Source organism: Megalops cyprinoides, chromosome 16 (assembly GCF_013368585.1).
Source record: "Megalops cyprinoides isolate fMegCyp1 chromosome 16, fMegCyp1.pri, whole genome shotgun sequence".
Taxonomy (NCBI): Eukaryota; Metazoa; Chordata; class Actinopteri; order Elopiformes; family Megalopidae; genus Megalops; species Megalops cyprinoides.
This window is the reverse complement of record NC_050598.1, coordinates 15,529,786-15,553,625: the sequence shown is the minus strand read 5'-3', so window position 1 is coordinate 15,553,625 and position 23,840 is coordinate 15,529,786. Positions and strand designations below refer to the sequence as shown.

At 37.5% G+C, this 23,840-nt stretch overlaps 1 protein-coding gene across 1 annotated transcript in view; it reads right to left on the bottom strand.

Annotated features, from left to right (window-relative positions):
• Positions 1-22,294, bottom strand: part of LOC118790796 (teneurin-1-like) — a 183,381-nt gene extending 161,087 nt beyond the window's left edge. Inside the window, exon 1 of the mRNA XM_036547853.1 lies at positions 22,084-22,294. The gene's annotated coding sequence lies outside the window, so the exon portion shown is untranslated. The remainder of the gene's footprint in view (positions 1-22,083) is intronic.
• Positions 22,295-23,840: the final 1,546 nt, after the last annotated feature.

Sequence of the window (23,840 nt, the reverse complement as noted above, 5' to 3'; positions counted from 1 at the left end):
GGGGGGGGGGGCATCCGGCTACAGTGGCTCTATTACTTAATATGAAAGACATATTTGAGCAAATATTACTTTTTATAAGTGTACAATATTGTAAGTCATTAACAAAAGATATTATGTAAGGCAATTGCAATCCTTGCTTAAAATTACCACAAAACGTTAGGATGCTGTAGCATTAGTAATCTCACTGAATGTACCACTAAATCCAGGTAGAACAGTAGACAAAATAACTCAGACAGTCCTGAGACAAGACTACTAGTGTCTTTACCAAGATTTCACTCAACTGTAAACAGATCTACTGATGCAGTGGGCTGCAACACAAACAATCCATCCCACACACATACACACACTCAGAACCCTCACTCGGTATCAACTTAACATGACCATAATGACAGACTGATCCATATCAAACCCACATCATCCTCAGTCTCTCACATGCTTAAGGATTTTCCTTTTAAAACGTAATTCTTGAGCTTATTAAAGGGATAAAGAGGCTAACATCCATGGCTGTGCTTAAAAAGGATTTGCACTCCAGCTATGAAATCACTCAAGTATTAAGCCCTTCATGAAATGGGGAGGAAAACTGAGGTGCAGCCCAGCACTGCTTACCACACTTGTTTAAGCATCAATTGGAAAATATGTTACATTTAGGACACTGGAATCAATGTTCATCAGTATGCAGTTTCTCACTTCTACTCATTTAAGCTTTGGACAGATTAGACCTGTCTGACTTGAGAATATGTGTTGCTTTCCATCATTTTTCTCCCACTGACCCAGATGAGTGAAACGATCAAACACTACTAAATTTGACATCTCAACAAGGAGGAATGCAGTAGGAAGCAAATGTGGACCATTTGCAATGTGTAATGGTACCTTTCAGGTAACAGGGTAAAGCCAATGATAATATATATTTTTATATACTGTTCAGAATTTTAACTTCCAGCAAGTAATGTGGTCCATAAAAAAGAATACAGTCAACCAGACAATATGCACAGCACAGTATATTAGCTTAGTGAAAGGGTATAATACTAGTCTCTAGTACATGGTCGTACATTGAATGTACATGGTGCTAACTGCTGTACCTACCTGAATAATAATGGTGGTTATTTAGTGATTATTTACCATAATTAGTATAAACAGTATAATGGTAATTATGTAGCTTTTAGGGTGATCACATAATCAGGTTATGTGACACAATCCGGGTTACCAATGTGCTGGTGCTATATTGAACTAATCATGCGCGCATGCACACTGTGATTGTGTGTATGTGGTGCAGGCCTACTAACTGAGAGGCTCATAATTTACTTTATGTTTAACCACTTAAGGGTGCTGAGATAGTTATATAGCAAACACAACTGTGATACCTCAGACCTTGGGCTCTGCGTGTGATCTCTGGTCTTCATATCCACTCCTGGGTTATATAGGTGCATATCACTTGGTTGTACCCCACAAGCTTCTCTCCCATGTCTGCCTCCCCTGCCATTGTTTGTGGCAGAGAGGAGTCAGGTCAGCATGTGCTATCAATCGAAGGATACCTTTCAGGGAATGTTTTTCCAATTAGGCGCCAGTGCCCAGGCCACGGCAAGCTCGAGCAAACCCAAACACCCTACAAGGCTTACGTAAACAGTTCTAACTACTTAGGTTGCTGTTGGGTTGCCCTCGAGGCCCTAGGAACGGGACCACGAAAGGGTTGAGGAGTGTGTAAGGTGTGAGACTGTGAGCGCAAGACTTTGTGAGTGTAACATCTGAAACTCTGAGCCGAGATTCAGAACTGCTGAACTGACTGCTGAGCCGACCATCGCCCGTGAAGCCCTGCTGTATCGAAGACCATCAATAAACAATCGTTTCTCCCTCATTCAACGAGGCCCAGACTAAAGTTCTTTGTGTTGACAGTTTTATTAGTTAGCTTAGAAGTATATTAATATTGAAGCAATTTCACCAAAGCCCAACATACCTTTACTAATACCATATGTTTCATACTGTACATGGCATGTCTTTTTCAGATTTAAGTCCACATCCAAACACACAAGATTGTTTCAGCTTGTTAAATTTATTACATTTTCTATATATTTTTTTTCAATTCAAAGGAAACACACACAAAACAGCACAGCTTTTTTAGCTGGTACTTCTATTTATGTTGAGCTGATTCTCACTTTCCAAAACTTCAGAGTAAAGCCTTCACAAGGGCACAATATCTTACATCATTCTGTATTTGTCGACTGATATATTTAACTCTCTGTTATGACCTCACTTAATGATTCGTTTTAAAGGAAAAAAGTGAAGATGGTAGTTCAATGACATCTGTCATTCTAGGGCAGCTGTGTCCACTGGAGATACACAAGTTGCTTATCCTCTCTGTAACCCATGAAATATTACAAACCTGGAGCCATTGATTGGACAGGAACTTGAATTACCTGTTGTGTCCAGGTGTCCATCAGCTGTTGGTTGAGAGGCACCTTTAGCACCCTTTGGGATTGTGGATATCCAAACAAAAAGGAGAAAATACCACTCGCCAAGGGTCGAGTGAATTTTCTAACCAGAGTAGTTAAAAAATAATGGATTGTGTCTTCAGCGTACTCTGTGGGACAGTGATGTAACTTCATAATATGGCCTGAAAAATATGAAGAATCCAAGTAAGTGAATCATGTACTTTATCTTTTTAATTCTGCGTGGAGTAAGCATTGAGATATAAATAACTGGGACTGAATTGCAATTCCAGGTTGATGCAAAAACAGGCTCAAAAACAGGTAGAATAACTTTTTTGAATAACACTAGTTAACACAAGTTTTTCATTTTGTGTCTTATAGAGGTGATTTAGCACTGCCATTTCATGTCCACAAACACACACTCACACACAGACACACACACACACACCTAGACTTTCTTCTCACAAAATTTGCTAATTAATTACACTGTGTCCCTGTCACCTGAACGCACTGCCAATTCCTCCGAGAAGTAATTCTAGATTCAAACGGCCCTTTAATGTAACTGTTAGAAGGATATGCAGAAGACTTAATGTACAGGAAATGAAAGGTGTTTTGTTCCCATAGGACCCCTTTTATCAGAGATGTTTGGTTAAGAGGGAAAAATGGCCAGGAAAAGAGTTATAAAAAAATATAAGTGTGACTCCCATGTTTAATGTTCTTAAAAATTAATGTGTTGTATAGAGGCTCATCATATTACATAATTCCACAATATATGGAATATTATTCCATGTGTTGTTAGCTGCATAATACTAAGATGTAAAAGAGCATTTAATTTGATCCAGTAAGATTAAATTTAAGAATTAAAGAAAAAAAATAGCCTGCTGTAACTGTTTTCAGTAAAATATTTTGCAAATTTACAAATGCAGTTCCGAGATGGTCCTTGTTAAAAATGTCTGTGAGACTAAGATAAATGTCTTGGATATTTGTGAGGGTATTTTTTTCACACGAGGAATTAAAAATATTCAGTGTGTGCAGTAATGGGTCATGGTTCTCACATTATAGAACTGCATACCTCATGTATCAATGCATGACTGTCAGGAATACATACATCCCAGTCAACCAAAAGGGCTTAAATATTCTCAAGGATCTCTGAGTGCGAACATGGACGTGCACTTGCACTCGCCCACACACACACACACACACACACACACACACGAAGCTGGTGCAGCAGTCTAAATGGCAAACTGCCTCCTCTCAGGCTGACACAGTTGTGTCCTCAATCCTGATTAGAATCCGCATGAGTTTCTGGTGACAGTTTCTAACTCAGCAGTAAAAAGGATGACAAAAAAGTCAGATTCTAAATTCTTCTCCATAATAAATACAAGTCTTTCTTAGCCTATAAATGAAGGAGTGTGTATTCAAACAACGATGAAGACAGAATCATGTTACCGTACTGATGGTTATTATAGCTAAATATTGAAAATATACTTAAGAGACATTTCTGTTCATAACAGATATAAAAAGAAACGTTTCTATTATATTATATTTACATGGACATTGTGCTGGTCATGTATTTTGTATCATAACAAAACACATAAAAAGAAAAAAAAAGATAATTATAGATGAAAGGAAATATTCTTAGATGGCACCCCAAATCACTGTAAAAAAGCCAACATGGAGTCCATTTTATCCTGTGATTAATACTTCACTGGTGTCTGTTTAACTAGCCAGTAGAATCTGCAGTCTGTCCAACACAATGAGTCACGTATGTGACAATCAAACATGGCTTCTGAACAGCCACTCGTAGACAGAAGAACGAATAACTGAGGGGATTTCACAGGAATGTAATCAGCCGCCATCTGAGCTCTTTCTGTCGGGGACGAAAAGATGCAATTAATTGAAAGCACTGCTAGCTTTCTGACATGAGTGATGGCAATCCCTTTGCACAGTCCGAATTAACACAGCTGGCTGGGCTCGTAATCTGTACACGTAAAAATGAAGTTAACAACAATCAGATTAGCGCTCAATATGGTGGGGACCACTCCCTCATTCTCCTACTCCAACCCCTACCCCCACCCCCTTCCCATGCTATCATGTACACTCCCACACAAAGAAAAAAAATTACAACCATGTCTTGTGAGAACATTTTATATCATAGGCTGCTGTTTTTTTCCTCTGAAAAACAAATAAATAAATAAATAAAAATCGATTGTGTTTATTATTCAGTCATTGCCCGTGGGGATAAGTGAGGTAGGGCCATCTACACACAGCCAAGTCTTAAAGGTTAATGCATTCTACCAAAAGAAAATTGTTCGTACGTATTGTTTGCTGATACAGTGGTACGCCTTCAGAGAGGGTGAACTGTATAAAGCTTCAGGGCCACAAAACTATTGTGTGGAGCTTGAAGGAGGCATCTGAGAGTATATGATGAAGTATTCATCAGCACCTCTAAGCCAGACTTGAGCATCAGGCACTGTACACGCTCCTCCAGAACCAAGCTATTTGAATCATCTCTGACTACGACGATGCCAATGATGACTGTTATTACTTCTATTTTTATATATTTAGCAGACACTCATATCCAAAGTGAATTATAAGGTTAATATTGTAAGATGCGTTGAACAAGCAGCAGTGATGACAGCGATAATACCGCCTTATAATCAAAAAGTGCAGCTCATGAAACAACAAAAAAAAAAGAGTGTTATGTTTAACATGTGTATATCAATTCTGTCAATATTATAAAAAAATATTCAGAACAGCTTTAGTGTTCTTTGTGAATTCTGTTTATCAGTAAGTCATTTGATAACTATGGGGTGAGCCGTTATACAGGGTGAGTAAAGGTGAAACTTGAATACTAATAAATCAGGGTGTTTAACTGCATCAAACAGGCTTGCATATTATACTTATTAGAGCTGACATATTACTTTAATGGATCCACGTGACCGACAGTGAATCTACGTGATTGCTTAGCTGCCAGAGTTATTTCATCACTGAATACATCAAAATATAATTTCTTTTAACATTTTACAAGGGGCTATTTAATTCATTTTTGTATCAAATTATTTGTCATTTATGATCATACTGAATTATGTGTAATACAATGTCTTGTATGCGCCATCAGCAGGTGGGCTTTCATTTCGTCAGAGTTGCACTGTTTTCAAATACTGACTGCTTTTTGTGTGATCATGACAGTGCCACAGGATCTCTGAGTGTGGAGAGAAAAGACGAATATACTTTGACAGGAATCCCTGCTGGGAAGTGAATGGTACAAAGTCACCAAAGATCATAAGCGCATTTATGTGGTAACATCTCTCAATGTCCCATGGGGTCAAATAGACTACATCAACAATAAAATAACCACTAACTGACCCAGCTACTGGCCTCCAAAAACAGATAAGGCATATCTTGATCTTAAGTGCATATTGGGTGTTGGTGTGATTTTTTTTTTTTTTTTGGTCATACATTTTACACAAAATACATGATACCAAACCATTGGCAGGAGAGCTTGGAACCTCCTGTCCATTCTAGTACCATCGCTTGATTGGTAGTCTGTCTGTTCTTTGTTTGCAGTTTTGACTGAATTTATTAGCTGTAAAAATCAATGCCAGAAAGACCTTTGGCTGTTGATCTCAATCCTGATTTTTTTCCAGCTAATTTATAATGAATGTGATACCTTTATGAGAATGTATCCAGGATGACAACCACCGTTTCAAATATTGCCAACATTCCTAATGTCAACAAAACAGTAAATAAATTTTTTAAAAATCCACATCCACTTCTTTTTCAAATGTCATTCTCTCCATCAAGTTTTGTGTTCCAAACCATCACAAAACACAATAAACTATTGTTCCACCATTGAGGGCATTAAAAAATAGGAATAGTCATGCAGTCCTCCAAGAGCTTGAGACATACTCTCACCTCCATCTTGTTTTCAGCAAAATTGTTTGTTGAAGCCTGCCAGACAACAAGTTTCAGTCTGGGAAATGTTAAGAAACATTCAGTCCCTTTTACACTGACCTTGCGATTGTTCTGTTGAATAAAGTCTTTTCAGAACATTTTAAAGAGAATCTTGGGCTCTGCCTTTCCAAAATCTAGGCAGGAATTTACACAATAATAAAGACGACTCAGAATTCTGTTGAATACAAATATATTTGAAGAGGCATAACATTACTTTTTATCAGCGTCAATCAATAGAGAGAAGGTTAGTATGAAATAGGAAACTTCTTTAGAGAATCATGCGTCTAGATGATAATGTAATTGTACAGCTGAAGGTAATCAATTGCCTAGCAAGACTTGAAAGTCTGCTAAAATGTGCACTGCTTTAAGCAATGATATGTAGAGTATATGCATTTAACATCTTGAAAAATAAACTTCTTCAACAAAAGATGAAAATTCTAGAGTACATGTTCACAAATAAGGAACAAGACAACCAAATCTGCCAAGAACCATTTTACACTCATGGCAATGAAATATGTGTTCAAACCTCTTCTGTAGCATAAAAACAGGACCCTAGTGTAGTAGCAGGACTGAACAGCACTTAAATACAGCATGCCTGACTTTAACTCTTTACAACCAATTAGATTTTGAGAATTCTGATGCATCTTGTCAAGATTTTTCAAGGGGAAAGGATATTCTGCCAGTATTTTAGAGACATTAACGTACATATGGAAAATAGATTATTCTAGAAATTTAAGATAAATATTTCAAAGCTTATTAACTGTTCATTATGATATAATGTTTGCATATTTACTACCTGAAAGAAGAAAAAAATCCCAACATCCCAATCCCAACAAGAAAGTAAATTTGTAATCTTAGTTGTAGCTACATACCTAGCTAACTAAATTGTTAGTATATCTACAAATTCTGGTACAGCAATCAAAGTTTGACCAGCAGCGAGTGTCATTTTTTAACAGTGCATCAATAGCTGCCTATTTAAAAACGAGCTACTAGTTATGGTTTATTTCATATGGTTTATTTCATATCTTTATGACAAGCAATTCTAAGTATCAACTGGGAATTCTTCATCACACTGTGTTCCAAGCACCTATGGGGTCTCTCAAGGCTGTATATTGGGCCCCATGCTATTTTGTGTTTATATGCTACCCTTAGCTCAGCTCATACCTGTCTGTCTGGATTCCAACTTTAGCTCCCTCATGGACTGTCTGTCTGATTTTAAGTTCTGGATGGCCAATGATTTTCTTTGATTAAATAAGGATAAAACTGTAATAATCATAGGCTCAAAATGATCTTGAGAAAAGGTTACAGTCTGCTGCATAGTAAATCAGATCAGACACTTAGAGATGATACTTGACTCTGAACTAAATTTTGTGCCACATTTCAAAAATATAACTATAACTAGTAATGCTGGCAGGGAGAAAAACTTGGAAATGAAAATGTATATCCTTCTATAAAGTACCAGAGGTGACTGACTGATCAATGATCAAGGCATGGACCATGTGTGCTGGACCTGTCTGAGCTCTGTATCACCTCTTGAATGTAGCTGACAGTTACCTATCATCTTGATCGACTGGTAGGTTTCTGCTCACAGTGGAACCTGTGCCTTCTCAGAGTTGTCACTACCCCACTGTGATGATTTCAGGTAACTTCCTCCCAGAGAGACCAACTGAGGTTCTGTTCACACCATTCGACAGCTAGCTCCAGTGGAGTGAAACTGAAGTGGAGTACAATGACAGTCAATGGACTGCAAATTAAAATTCTTCATTTGTACAGTCCCTCCATACTCATATCTCACCTAAAACACCGCCAATGTGCAGTTCCCCCATTGGGGATGAATGGCAGCCTTTTTGCAGGACTCCCACCATGCATCAGTTTTAGAACATTTGCATAGTTCCTTAAGCTAAGGGATGACCGAACAGACACATCCAGAGAACCAGGATAGGATTTTAGACAGGACAATGGAAACACCCCTTTTTTTTAGATAAATGCCATAGAATTTTTAAAGGATACAGTGGATACTCTGCAAAGTTCTTCTTGCTCAGGGTTAGTAAGCGGCATTCTAAACTGCATGGGGGTATTCATTAAGGCACCGAATCATAAATAACAATATCAATGAAAAATTGTTAAATCAAAAAGCACAGAGTAAAAGCACTACAGATTACAGCCCATTACAGCATGATATGTTTTGATCTTCTGGACTGCTTTTTTTATTTCAAAGATAGCACTGCCAATCTATATGGGAACAGAAGACTGTAACTGACACTAGGTCTTCTCCCCCGTCTGTCTTTATCTCTACTAAAATATGTTACTCTTAAATATGTGAGATAATGTAATAAAAACATTAATATTAAAATCTTATTTGGTCATTTGTTTAGGGCTCAACCTCAGTTCTTGATTAGTGCACAGGCTAATGTTTCTAAAGACGGAGGCTAATTAATTTTCTTTTCACATTTAGATTAAAGTGAATAGCATGCAACTTTACAGAACCATGATTAAGTGCTTTAAAGACAGAATTCATCTCATTTTTAGTGAATTTATCCTTATTAATTTCTTTATTTTTTTTCTACCCATAAAGCTGGAGAGGTCACAGGCTGCCTTTTATTTCAAGAGCTTGTTTAAGAAAAGCTTCTAGTGGGCCCCCGTGTGCCTCACATAGTTAAAGTGCTTGTTCAAAGAGCAGGTTTGGCCTTACAACTTGGTTTTGAAACCGCTACATTAACTGTCAGTAATGACCAGGAGCCCACTAAGGTGGAAGAAATTTGCTTGATTCCACCGAGGGTAGGGATAGGTGGTTTGTTCAGGGTTCCCTTGTCATACCATTCTTAGCCCTAGAGTTGGTTAGATTAGATGACATCTTATTCTCAGAACTTATTCTCTGCTGGTGCACTGTGGAACATGTAATGTAATGGTTATGTTGTTATATGTGTATATGGGAAGATTGTGTTCATCTTGGCCAGTGCTCCTACACAAGGGCAGAGGCTGACATGTTGAGACAAGCCTAAAGTACAATTGGCAATTACAAAAAAATTATGTTGCTTATTTGTTTTCATTTAAAAAAGCTTTTTAAACAGACTCCTTCTCTGGATTCGTCTGCATGTATATGGTTGATTATTAGGCAGACAGTAAATAAGTCAGAGATATACATACCTCAGATGTGTTTTTTTTCTGTTCAAATGTAATATCTTGGGGTAAAGGGATTTATTGGATACTATGTACCATATGGTATGCAGCAATACTCTGTAGTGGCTGTAAAGCTACATAAGCTTGCTCGGGGAAACACTGAAAGAGACTGCTTAACACCTGAAATACTGAAAAAGCTAAGCACTGCAGAGATCTACGAACCCAAAGTGAGAAGACACCCAAAGAAGTGTGTCAGTTTAGTATTTCCATCACTGATGCAAGACATAATAGAAAGTTGTACAAGCAATTTATTGAAGAAAGGGAACATTATTATTATTTATTATTATTATATATTTCTTTTATATTATTATATTTATTATTACTTATTTTAAAATAATATTTTAATGAAATGTCTGTCTACCACGGTGCAGAGGTAAGCGTTTGAACTTTGTGGCTGTACACCCATAACCCAGCTGACAAGTTATTGGTGGGCTGCACTGTGACCACCCAGATGAAATAGCACTAGCAAGCTGGAGTGCTTTAACTTGGGCCTCTTCTTTGAGTGCTGCGTTTCATAATTATTTTCCATATTCCATTTCCTCGTTGCCAGGGAAATTCTGCCTTCCGAGGAAAACCTCCAACGGCTCTGTGGAGATCATTCTTAGTCTGTTAATGAACCTGGCAGATGTGGGGAGGAATATTCTCTTTGCTGAGTTGCCTGAGATTAAAAGCGACAACTCGTGCTAATGCACCAACCACTCGAGTAAGGACAGCCCAGTCTAAATTAATCCATGAATGCGGATGATAGTTTTCATATCTTTGGTACAATATTTTAAATTTCAGCCTCAGGGCTGGTAGGTTTTGTTCAGACCAAATCTAATTTTGCCTGTAAAAGGCTGTTGCTTCAACAGTTTCAAGTTATCCATTCAGTTCATACATTGTAGACTGTATGCTTTGGATGTACTCATTTTCATTTTGTTTCTTTACTTATTTACTTTATTATTATCATTTTATGGTTCTCTTGGTTTTATTTGAATTTGACAGTGATTGTGGTAACAAGTGGCTTGACATTAACAAGTGGTTTTTGACATCTCTTGCTTATCTCAAGATGAATACTTCACCATAGTGTAAGATATCTCAGGAGATTTAAAGCCACAGTAAAGTGCATCTCTACAAAACTTATCTACACATGCTAATCATATATTCTAAATAAGTCAACAGCTACTACCCAGAAATACACATCCAAACATTAATTTGTAATTACAGGATCATAGCAATGACGTGAGCCGATCAAGTACATAATCTGACAAAATCTATACAAGAGCATGTTCACATTATAAATATGCAAACATAAAATACTTGCAAATATATGCAAAATATATGCATTTATCACAAGAGCAATGTGGCAACCTATATTCTAAATGACACTGAGTATGGTGATATATAACTATGTAACTGTAAGTATCTATGCACGTTAACTTGCATAACCTGAGCTTGCTATTGTGCAACATTGTATGTGTGACAAGCAAAATGACCATGCTAGACTTAAAAGTACACATCATCATTTTGTCACTAAATTATTAAACATATTCATGTCCAGTCCCCTGTTGAGATGCAATGGGCACCATCTTCAAATTCAGCATTAGGAAAGGTGTAATTACTAGAAGATACTCATGCAACTTGTGTGCCTCATAATTTTTGAAACCAAGAAAAAGCCTGTACTTCCCTCTTTTAAGTTATGACTCTTAGTAAGCAAAACGTATCCACCTGCGTACAACTCCTGCTGAGCAAATATCATATATACTTAATATTATGTACAAATCAGGAAACCTATTAAAAATGACTCATGGCCTAGTCTCTTGTATTACTTTTCAACACTTTATCAAAGAAGTATATCAGTCATCATATAGTCCTGTTAGCTATCTGTCCACACCCCACCATATAAATGAATTAACTGCTACCTTAACTGATTTGATTGGCAAATTAAATAGTGATGCATCAACACACAAATCTTGGACATTGTGTCATTAAGGATCACTGTCCATTGAGTCTGTCGTGACTCTCATGACCCTTACTAATTTACCATCTCCATCTAATACCAAGAGACACACATCCTTTTAAAATAAAACTCTAAAAGCTCAGAACACATAAAACAGATTAGTCAACTCCAAAAATTATCCATTTATGCTCTACTACTGCAATAAAAAAGAACTATACATAACATGCGTATTGCTATCTAATGAGTTCAAAATGTATTCCTTCCAGTTTTATATTTGTGTTCAGGACATATGAAAAGAGTTAAATTAAAAAGTGACAATATCTATGTGATTAGGCCTCATGTCACAAACCAATAATGATAAGTAATGAATAGCATAATATTTCACTTCTTCAACCATTCACATTCACCAAATATTTTCACTTGAGTTGGAAAACAAGAAAACCTGTGACTTGAAGGGATTCCCCCCCGCCAAAAAAGTTTCTCTTTCACATTGAAAAAAAAACTGCAAGGAAAGCAAAAACAGAAAAAATAATTAACTAAAGAGCTGATATATTTGACAGAGATTCATATCTGAGGAGAGCCCCTGCCGCTCACAGACAATTTATATCCCTGTTCTTTTTGGAGGTGAAGCTAAAATTGATTTCTTTTTCCGCCAGGTTGCCAGGTAGTGTGATTAATAAGTGATTTGATTCTGAGGTTCAGGTCCCAGTAGATATCACCAGGCAGTTTTCACACTGTTACTCAAGGACAGATCTCCATTCTTGTACATGTTGTTAGTTGTTTATTGTATGGGACGTCCCAGGACTTAGGCTGCCACCTATTTGACAAAGTGCTGTTAAGTTTACACAGCTGAAGGGCTTTGGCCCAGAGTGACCTGTAATGATTTATTTTCCAGCTCATTACAACATTTTGTGTACAATATGGTCATTCCTCTATTCTGCTTATCCAAGTAGTCACATGAGAGTTGCCTCCAGATAAACTACTTCAATCAGTGTTAGGGTTGTTGTTATTATTAATTATTTGTGAACTAACACATTGCGTCACATTTTATAGGTGAACCCTGAAGAATGTCTTCTGTCATTTTAAGGTAACCTCCCCTTCACTGTCGCACAAAATATCCTGAATCAGTGGCCATATGTGAAACTGTATTAACACTAGATATAATTTATGGTTTGGAATAAACAACTTTGCACATAATGATGGCTATATTTAAAAGTATATGTTTGCCACTGTAGACATGTATAAATAATGCAGAAAGATTATTTATGCTTAGACGGTTTTAATTTCAGTTTGCCTCAAAAAAGCTTTTAAAGCCTTTAATCCACAAAGGACATCGACAAAACAGGGCTCAAAATAGAAGTGATTATGCTTTGCAAGTGCACAGACACTCCAGAATTGCATTTGTCAAGGCAGCATTTTGAAATACCATTAGATTAACCCCGAATTGACATTTTTGTCTGTTTGTTTTGCTCGGAAGTCACCCACTTGGTGCAATTAGGATTCCAGATGAACCCGAGGACAGCCCTGTGCAGTGGCAAAGGAACAGAGCTTCAGGCCTCAAGATACCATTCATCACATCTGCTTTGACACCTCACTGTTCTGCAGCAGGACAATTCTCTCTCTCTCTCTCTCTCTCTCTCTCGCTCTCTCTCTCTTGCTCTCTCTCTCTCTCTCTCTCGCTCACAGACTTGCCTCTTTGCACTTTATAATATCATGAAGTGCAAGATTTATAACACTTCAAAAAAAAAGTTACCAGCTCCAGCCCCCAAACCTGCAGCTCTCGGCAGTAGAGGAGTAATTGTATTTTTATTGTTCTCATTTGGTTAGAATCTGAAGGAGAAACGACTGCAGGGGGGGGGGGCTTTTTAACTCCGTAGTCTCTTGGAAAAGAAGTGTGGTGGACAGCGGGACCTGAGGGGAGAACGCAGCAGCGGCACTGGGGGGTGCAAAAGATTAAAGACATGATAACACCAAGGAAACAGAGCTCAGCCTGCAAGAAAGGCTGAGGGCTGTGCTGAGGTCTGCACTTTGACAGCTAAATCTGACTGCTGCAAAGAGCGATACTAAACCTGGTCCACTTAACTGAGAGACAGCGATGACAGAAAGTAATAACAGCTTACACAAAAAAGGTAGCACACAGAGAACTAACACCATAACTACCACTGCAGTTTACAAAGGTATTCTGTCTTGTCAACTGACCAGTGCTTTGCAGGTGATTGTTGAATGGCAATATGAACAGTTGGACCACGGGCAAAAGAAAGCACATTGAGAATGTATAATACCATGATTCAGTACTGTTGTACAGGGCACGTACTTACCTCTGAAATGGGCACAATTGTGTTGCGTGTGTTACTACACAACCTCATGCGCCCCCTCATGCCCCCCCCCCCAACCAATCCGAAATAATGCATCTTCTAGTACAGAATATTTCTGCCATTTGACATTAAAGTAATGTCTAGCACAGCATATAATGAGGCATAATGTGCATTATTTGCTCTGCTTCAGAGCTGTATTCACAAATGCTTCCTTCTGGCAGAAGAAGAATAATAATTATATACTATCAACAGCAATCTACTTTCTTGAGAAATCATATTTTCATTTGCGACAATGCAAGTGCAAATGTACCATTTTGCAGGGTGGCATTAGTATGAAAATGTAAAGGGAGGTTTTTCTAATCCATTACTAGAGTCTGTGGGGTACTTTTACAATCAGTAAGCTCTGTACTTCAAGTCCCTTAAGCCCCTCTGTGAATTGTTTAAGTTTTTGCCTAATAAACACACCATGGGGTTCTTTACCCAATCATTACAGAAACTACAGAGTAGTACAGAAAGTAGTGCAGTTTATATTTAGAAATATAAGTAGGTATAAAACTTTCCAACTTCCTGATATCATTCTTAAATTAATCTGAAGTTCATTAAAACATGCATTATGATAAATGAATGTCATCTGTGTAATTTGCCTATGCTTTGTCACTTTTGAAACACTTGTATTTTTTAACACTTGTGTTTTAGGCTTAAAATAGGCTTTATTTCCCATTGTTCACCGATTTTGAGCTTGCACTGATAATCTCTGAAGCTACCTGCATGCTTCTTAACAATAAGAAATCACAAAGTTAGGATGTGGGGTCTTAGAAGGCCAAAGAATTAATGTGTCCACAAGGAAAAAAAAAAATCAATCCTTTCATTTTCACATTCCCAGCATGTATACTGTGACGTGTCTCAGTTAAAAAATAACATGGCATGATATTGCATATGCTTCCCAATGGTTTTAAATCATCTGTGTCATCTTGCCAGGTTTTAGTTTGCACTATTCATATTCTAAAAACTAAAACAGAATTGAATATAGTTAATGTGGCACCCTCCAGAATGAGAGCTCTCAGAAGGTGTCAGGCACAGAGGGTTCAAGTTGGGTAGTTCTGTGTGATTTATTGAGTTGCTCTACTGTAAAGGACACAGAGATAAGTTACAGTATGATACTAATATCCTCTTTATAGTGAAGATAACTCATTGTGTAGTGTCCTGTCAGGACACCATATATTACATATCTGTGCCTTAAACACAACAATATACAAGACCACTAAGTTTGAGTGGGCTCCTGCAATTATTTAACTATGGATCTCAAGGCTTTAGTAATATGTACTCAATAAAGACTTAAAAAAAAACATTATTTATGCCACACAAGCCCCACATACTGTATGTATATTATTTAACTTGATGTGGCTGAAGACTACCAACTAAAATTTCAGTACTTCATGCAGTATAATGAGGTGTCAAAAACTTACAGATGCTGGGGTCCTGAGTGGCTCAGATGGCAAATCATTTACTTTGATAGCAGGCTGAGCCCAATGGCCTGGTTTGAAACCATGTCATTTGCCATAAACAACTGGGACTTCAGAGCAGCGGAACAAATTGGCTTCATTTCATCAGAGAGAGGGGTGGGAAGGTCTTCCAGGGTTTCCTCGTCTCACCACTCTCAGGAATCCTGCGATTCATCAGCTGCTTGTGAGTTGCTCGGGGAAACGTCAATGGAGTAGCACTTATCCTCCAATGAGTGCCCACTCCAATGTGGTCCACTGGGTGGCTTGTTCTGTGATAAACAGCCGTTGGCTGCATGCAAGAGCAATCGGAGGATCGCATTTCTCCAGCACTCCTGTGTGAGAGCAGTTGTTGCAGTGAGATGAGGTTAATATGCAATTGTCAATTCCAAAACAGGGATTCATAAAAGGGAAAAAAGGTATAAAAAATAAAAAAATAAAATAAAATAAAAAATAAAAAAAATAAAAATATAAAAAAATAAATTAATCTTACAGATGCTGTAGGGCACCTCAAATTTTATTGAAAAACTAAACCAAAATTTCATGTTCAACACACCATCTAATCTGACATACATGTGCAAACTATATTGGGGTGAATATTTTTTTCAGGCCACTTTACATTTATTTTTATGAGAAACACATCGTTTGATGAACTTAAATCTGATATACAATTAACTAGTTTGCAAAGCATACAGTGACTATCCAAAAATGTAGATGAATGTCAAAGTGCTGCTAATTTTCTTAACTGAAGTCTGAAATTATTCCAGATGATGTTTTCAAAAATTAATGATTTTTTTCTTTAATAAAAAGCATTATGTCATCTATGAGTTAGATAAACATTTATCAGTCTTTAATTATACAGAGCGCTGAGGCAGCATATTATTGCATACAACTGCATAGCAAAACAATTTCTCTTCATCTTTCCTTGATAATTTACAACCATTCAGAAAAATACACTGCACTTTGAGTCCACAGTCACATTGGAAAGCTCTAAGCAGCATTGCAGCATGGGTGATTAAGGAACTTTGTTCATAACCTGAGGGCTGTGGATTTGATCTCTTGATGGATCACCACTACCCTCAGTGGTGTGCCTGAATTATTTCTGTAAATATCTAGATTTCTGTAAATATGTAGCGATGCGTCAAATAAATAATAATCTACAACCAAATCACAATCAGATGAAAGAATTACCCCACAGATGAGAATAATTGATTCTGGGAGCTATTTATATTTATATTTATTATATAGATCTGTGTAATTATATAATTCTTCTATATAATTTGGATTTTACATCACTTGTTTTGCTTTTGCACTAAGTGATTCAAACACACAGTTGCTGGGTGTAAAGCCTGAAAATCGTGACTGAAAATTTCCACACGCACACTTACTAAGTGTCATCTGTGTATGGTTTTGTGTGCCGTCATGACATCATTTTGTCCAGACGAAACCTTGAGTAGGACTCCTGCACACTGCACTTCAGACTTGCATTTGTACGTCTTGTCAGCGTCTTCTATCTGCATGATCCAGTATCTCTTTTATTTGCATAACCAAAAGGAAAGCAGGCCTTTTCTTCATCCTATTTCACAAATTCTTCCTGCCTTTAGATAGAATAAGTCTTGGCTTGATTTGTTTTAAGTATCAATATTTATAAGCTGGTGTTTATCAAAGTTATTCAAAAGTCAATCAACCTGTTTTACCTGTGAATTTTATAGTTCACAGATAGCCAACTCCACAACAGGTTTTGCCTTTACTACAAAGCAAAAAACAAAACAAAAAAAAAAAAACACCACATTCATCAAAGTGCGTCAAGTCAGACAGGAAAAAAAATATATATTTATGGAATGCTTTTAGTTTCACTTTCCACACTGAAAAGTTGCCACTGAGTCAGAATCCTTAATTAAGAATAAAATACCAAAAGAAAACACATCTTTCTGAATCAATTCCAAACACTGCATTAACCTGTCATCCGGCACCAATGGATGTTTTAGACTCTAATTGTTCTTTTGCTGACTCCATCTTAGCCTACGATACGGTACCTGATCTACAGCAGGCTCTTTCGCAGCCACAGCACACTCATGTGCTGTGATAGTAGTAGTGTATTTTAAATAATAATGTAAATTAATTAATAAACTAATTAATCAAATGAAATAGTAAAAGTTGAGCACACAGCTCAAGTTCCAAGTGTTACTTTGTTACCTTCCACTTCCAGCTTGACCTTGTTCCTCGCCTTGATGTCAGCGAGAATGACAGATTGGACACCCAAGTCCAGTAATTAAAAAGTCAATGAACCCCTCCATAGCCAAAGGACACTGCAGAGCTGGGCTCATAATCAAAGGTGAGCGCAGGCTGTAAATCCTTGCCCCAATGGATCTATCTTCACCCAGGGTAGGTTCAGGACTGCATCAAGATTGCAGTCAATGCAACATGTGACTTAGACAGACACAATGCTTCACTTGTGAGACAAACTAATTCTGTTGTATACTGACAGTTTGAAGAATACATACCTCAGTCTGAGGAGCTTGTTTTACACTGATTACGTTCCCATGTATGGTTAGAGCAAAGTAAGGAGCACTTTAAAATCCTGAATATGTGTGTTCAGAATATACTGGCATTCACATGCATACATTTTTAAATGTTCTACTAATGACTATGACTTATAAGCAAACAGATATCCCAAATTAACAGTGATCTGTGCATGCTAAGTATCAACCCTCATGTATACAGTGTTGAACAGACACAAATATGAACAGCAGTTATTTTCTTTCTCTGTTATGTTTCAGACTTCTGCAAAATATGTTGACTCTACTCCCATGTGTGAAACAAGGCAAGAGGTTGCATGACGTTGCAACATAACATTGCATTTACTATTTACTTCTAAAATTAGTGCTATCTTTTGAAAACTTTTAACTCTAGAGATTAAAGTATATAAGACTATATGTGGATTCATACACAGTCATTTGAATATTTGCATGCACGCTTCTACCATAAGTACAAAGAATTCTGAATATTTCCAAAATGACTAACTTCCATTCATAAGAATATTAATACAACATTAATTATTACAAAGAATAGAATTATATTATAAATAATCCTTTAACCAGACCATGTGATGCCAAATTAGCTGCTAATATGGTCTTGTATATACTGACATTCTTAAACTCTCCCAACAAATACGAAAATGTTGGGGTGCACATACGACAAACATAGCCACTAATTTCACTGAATCCTCTGCGGAACGTCTCTCTGTTGCTATATCACAGTACTGGTGCAATGAAGCCAGAAGGAGAATGTTCTACAAAGACAAATTACTGTTTTCATTTGCAGCAAAAATTACATCATCCATCCTTGCAGACCAATGAATGTACACATGAGATTTTAAAACACATCATAACAGTATGCTCAGTGATGTTGCAGTGAATAGATTTTTTCACTTTCACCTACCTCATACCATCTACCACATTCTCTGCCTTATTTTAACTGGGTTTTAGAATCAGATGTGCCTTGCCTTCTTCAACTGCGAACTTTGGACTTGCAAATTTTGGTCATTTTTCAGATGTGGATAACACTACATTACCTACTCCAACCAAATGACTGAAAGGAACAAATATCATTTCACTGCAAAAAAATTCCAGAATTGAGTTACTTTTGTCACAAAGAACATCTGGCGACCCTTTAGTACCAGGCAGATGCCTGACCTCTAGAGTGCATGTTCTTAAAACATTATAAAAGCGAGATTCAAAATTCATCCTCATGTTGGCTTGGCTCCTTCAACCACACAAATAGATCCATTTGAGAGAGTGACACAAAGGCAGATTGAGAGTGAAATCTTCTACCTTTAAACCAGTGCCTTTCATGTCTGTGTCTATTAATACTGCATGAGCAAGATGGAGAGGTATGTGCGGTGTGGATGGACCGACCTTATTAGCATCACTGTCGAAAAGCAACCGTATTTAAGAAGTATCGAGAGACGCAGAAGCTTCTCGACTCATCTGATAGCCCATTCCAAAAAGATAGTCTTTAATCTTAGAACCTCGCTTTAGCACGCTAAATAACTCCCACTTTCTCCACTCACACATTCTCCTTACACAGCACATTCTCCACCAATATTGTCAAATCCCCCTCCTTCTCAGCTCTTCCACAAAAACACATACGTCTACATACTCTGCAGTGTGTAACAGCTGCCACTTGCAGCGATGGCAAAAATAAAGAGGAAAACACAACATGACCAAGACTTGGGTTTCCCTCTAATTTCCCATTCTCTAAAACCGTGGGCTTCTCAAACGCATGACACCAGATATTGAGCAGTTCAAATGTTCTGCAACAAAGCAAAGGCCACAGCATGCGAATGTGGAAAAAGTTGCATTCAAACCAATGAACAGCTCACCTGAAAGTCAATGGCCAGAACTGACTTTGACTAACTGTGAACTGAACTGAATTGTATAAATATAAGTACAGGTCACATAAACATAAACACATTATCCAATGAGGAGAGAGCTCCCCCTATCTCTAGGATGTAAACTGCACAAGATAAATGGAATGCAAGACTACTAAAGGGAAGGAACTGCCCCAATATTGCACAGGATTTGAAACCCAGCACCAATCAATATTATGTTCCAGGAGTCAAGTACTTGTTTGTTTGCCTGTTATTATTTTTTTCTCCCCTTTCCCCCAGTTCAGATCAGCAAGCAAGTAGTTCTCAGTCTTGTAATAAATGAGGGCTTGGCAATAATCATGCAGAGCCATCAAGGTACTCAGTGTTCCTTACAAGATGTGATGTAATTATACTCATCTTACGGGAAATTACATTTGCAATTTTCCCTTCAACACTGAATAAATTAGTATAATTATGTGCTAGATTAAACAACTTCAGTCTTATGGCAGTACACCCAAGTGAACGCTGTCTGTGCCATTGTAAACACCTTTGTTTATATATATTTCTTTTTTTTCCATGAGGAGATGACTGGTGTCAAATTACATTATATTTTAATGATTTTTAAGACAGTGACATGAAAATAATCATCTGATACATGCATGTTCCATTTCTGTTGTCTTAAGGCAGTCACCATCACCGTGTTTTAAGTTACCAGTTTACCAGCCGGAAAAAAAAAAAAAAAAAATCACTGCTCATTTCTAATCTTAGTAGTGTCTAATAATAAAACAATCAAAGCAAAAGCAAAAAAATGAACTGGTGAGAAAATAGCTGAATTCAACAGCCAGACTGCATACTGCAACAATATACAATACTAAAATATACCATATTAAATTTTTCCAATAACCATTCTCCCTATTATATCAATGCAGTCACGGATTGTTGGATAATACGTTTTATGTGAGAATAAAAGAGGAAAATCATCTGAATTGGCTTGGTCTTAAAATTTCCTTGGACTATACTTAATTTAGATGCACATGTCAATGTGTTGTCTGTGAAAATGTTTCTATGGTTAAACTGTTTTTTCCTTCTTGAAACAGAAGTACATCATGCCTGATATTCTGAAAATGCATACATAATTGTCAATAACCCCACCCAATCAGAATGTTTATCGGATATAGGAGGATATTCGTGACCAAAAACTTTACCATGGCTTTTTTGGTGGTGGATTCTGAAGTATCCCATGAAAATCCTACACAATCAGGTGTACGGTGGCTTGACTTGTTGCACCGTATTTCACAGGTTTTATGGTGTCATGTTCAAATACAGCTGAAAGTGTATATTTGGCTAAAACGATTACATCCTGATTCATTTATTTTGCCAGTAAATGATTTCTCTCCCTCACTCGCACTCTGTTCTCTGTGCGTTATTTGGTTCAGATTTCAGGTTCTGGTAAACACAAGAGCAAAATATAAACCATATTTACGTTTTCTGTTCACCCGCGTTTGTGTAAGATTGAGAGGCTTCCCCAATGCAAATAAGCGTGTGCCTGTCGAAAACGAAGTCATTTTCACGCGGCACTAGCATTATATATATCGCAATTCTTACAACTGGACGTTGCTGCCATCCCCTAAGGTTACAGCATTTTCATAGAGTAATGAGGCTATAGTATTAGCAGCTCCACCATTAAGCGCATGAGAAAAAAAAGATCAGCTCTAAAGATATTACCATCCCAATGTACGTCAGCATTATGTAAACTCCCGAAGTTCTAACATTCTGAAGAAAAGTCATAGTAAAATATATTGTGAATTCTGCTCAAATGATGTGAGGGGGACCGAATACCATTTCAGTGTACGATGACCTGGCAAATGAAATCCTGGATTAAGTGCACTTCAAAATGCACGACATTAAAATAAACAAAAGCAGTAAAACGACTCAGAGAGAAGCAGCCAAAGTTTGTTACTCATATTTCTTGAATGGATTTGTGATACATGTAACGGGATCCGCTACAGTATCGCCTTCTGCAAACTGGAATTGCGCAGAATGAAACGTCTGATTGCAGTGGTCTTGCAAAAAATGTGTGGAAACTTTTTTTCGTTTATGAAAACATTCCTATTCAGAAATGATGCATACATGCGTGAATTTACAATATCTACTCAAATGATCATTGTTACACACTAACACTACAGAAAACCATGAAGAGGCGATCTGCAAAATGCGATGCCAAACCCGACCAATGTATGAGCAGTTCCTTTAAATGGTATCATATCAACTACATCCCATGAATAACCAGAAGCACATAGGGTTTCAGTAAGTTACCTGCGTTCATAGCTGTTCGGTCTCTAGTACCAGTAGAATCATCACATCAGCATAATCATTTCACTGAAACAGCTGGAATTACCTTTGCGAGGTGTTGCCATAACAGAAGGTTAGTTCCATTCCATCTCCTCACAGCACGTCTGAATTAAGCAAAGACAGCGTAAAATCCTTTTCTTCTTTATCTTCATGTATCCTAGACGAGCATCGACACCCAGCTCGTTTATCAGTGAGGCTCGCTTCGCCAGATGCTGTCAGTGCTTCTGAGACGCAGTTCAGGAGAATAGCGAATGCACTTCGTGAGAGAAGTGCGAAAGCGTGCGTTCATGCGCGTTTCGCCCCTTTCCGTGTGCTACGAACCGACTGCTATGCTTCGCGGTATGTGCTGTTGCAGTGACCGCTCGCACACTCACTACATCAGCATCTTTGGAATATACCATGTTCCACTTTGGAGAAAGGGGTGTGGCATCACTCCGTAAAACACCAGCTCAGAGGCGAGGCGAGGTTGATGAAGCCGGAAGTCTTCGCAATGTGTGTGTGTGCACATATACATACATATATGTGACTTACATCAGTTACAGTTTATTTATTTTTTATTATTATTTAACAACAGCTATATATTTAACAAGGCAATTATAGGTTAAGTACCTTGTCCAAGGGTACAGCAGCAGTACCCCATCCCGGAATTGGACCGGCACCTGCTCCTTAACCACTATGCTACACTGCTGCCACATGACAATGATTAGTGAATGTCCAGCTGTTGCTAATTGAATCAAAACACCTAGTATGTGACCCAACCATCGGTGCAAAATTTTGGTAAAGATGGTTCTGATGTATCTATTCTTCAAATTTTTTTTCATTGCACAAATGCATTGTGTGAAAATAGTGAATCAGCTCTTCTCACCATTGTTTCAGAGTTCCCAAAGAGAATTTTAGCAATGGCTGTAATAAGTGCATGAGCAATGCAGAATCTGGATGAATTAATTTTAAGAGGGTCGGGTTGGTTCTTCTGTCCGTGCTTTGCGCTTACCTCATGCTCAGTCAGCTGGCAATGTGTTTCATAGACATTTAAAGATGGGCCTGTTTTCTCATTGATATTTCCCCCGGGTAAAACCTAAAGCCTTCTCTAGAACCATCTGCATAATGTTCAGGTGTATAGGACTGTGTTGAATTCATGCTTGAACTTCTGCATCTCAATTTACTTCCAATATTGTATCTGGAAAAAGAGGTTGCAAAATCAGTAATTAGCAATATTGACTCAACAATGATCTGGGTCCTACCAATGTAGTTACAGAGAGTTACAGGAGTATGATCTGGATTCACGCACGTACTAAATATAAAACACAACCAGCCATCCTATTTTCATGCTTGAAAATCCAGTGTTTCTTGTTTTAATGCATTGTACAGTACAGTGAAGACATATACAATGCTCTATAAAGGAAAGCTGTTTAACCTAACTTTCTAGACTTGTCTACCAACAATACAACTACTACATGTGAGGGCTAGTCAGTTCAAACTCTCATGACTAAAGAATGTTTGAAGACTAAAATATTCAGGCATATTTGATTAATAAAAAGATGCCCTTTGTCAAGTTTCAGTCTAACTTTGTGAGACAAGTACAATTTGTTCCTCTTATATATAATATATTTAACAATTTCCATAAGAAAAAAATACCTGTAAGAAAGGTCCTGTTAATTAATTGACATTCAGGGTAGACCTCTGCTGTTCAGACACTGAAAAACCTACTAATGAAACAGTCCTTGCAACAGCATGTGTGTAGGCATTTTGCGATCTCAACTTTAAAATTTCACACCAAGTACCTGTGAAAGCATACACACGTGG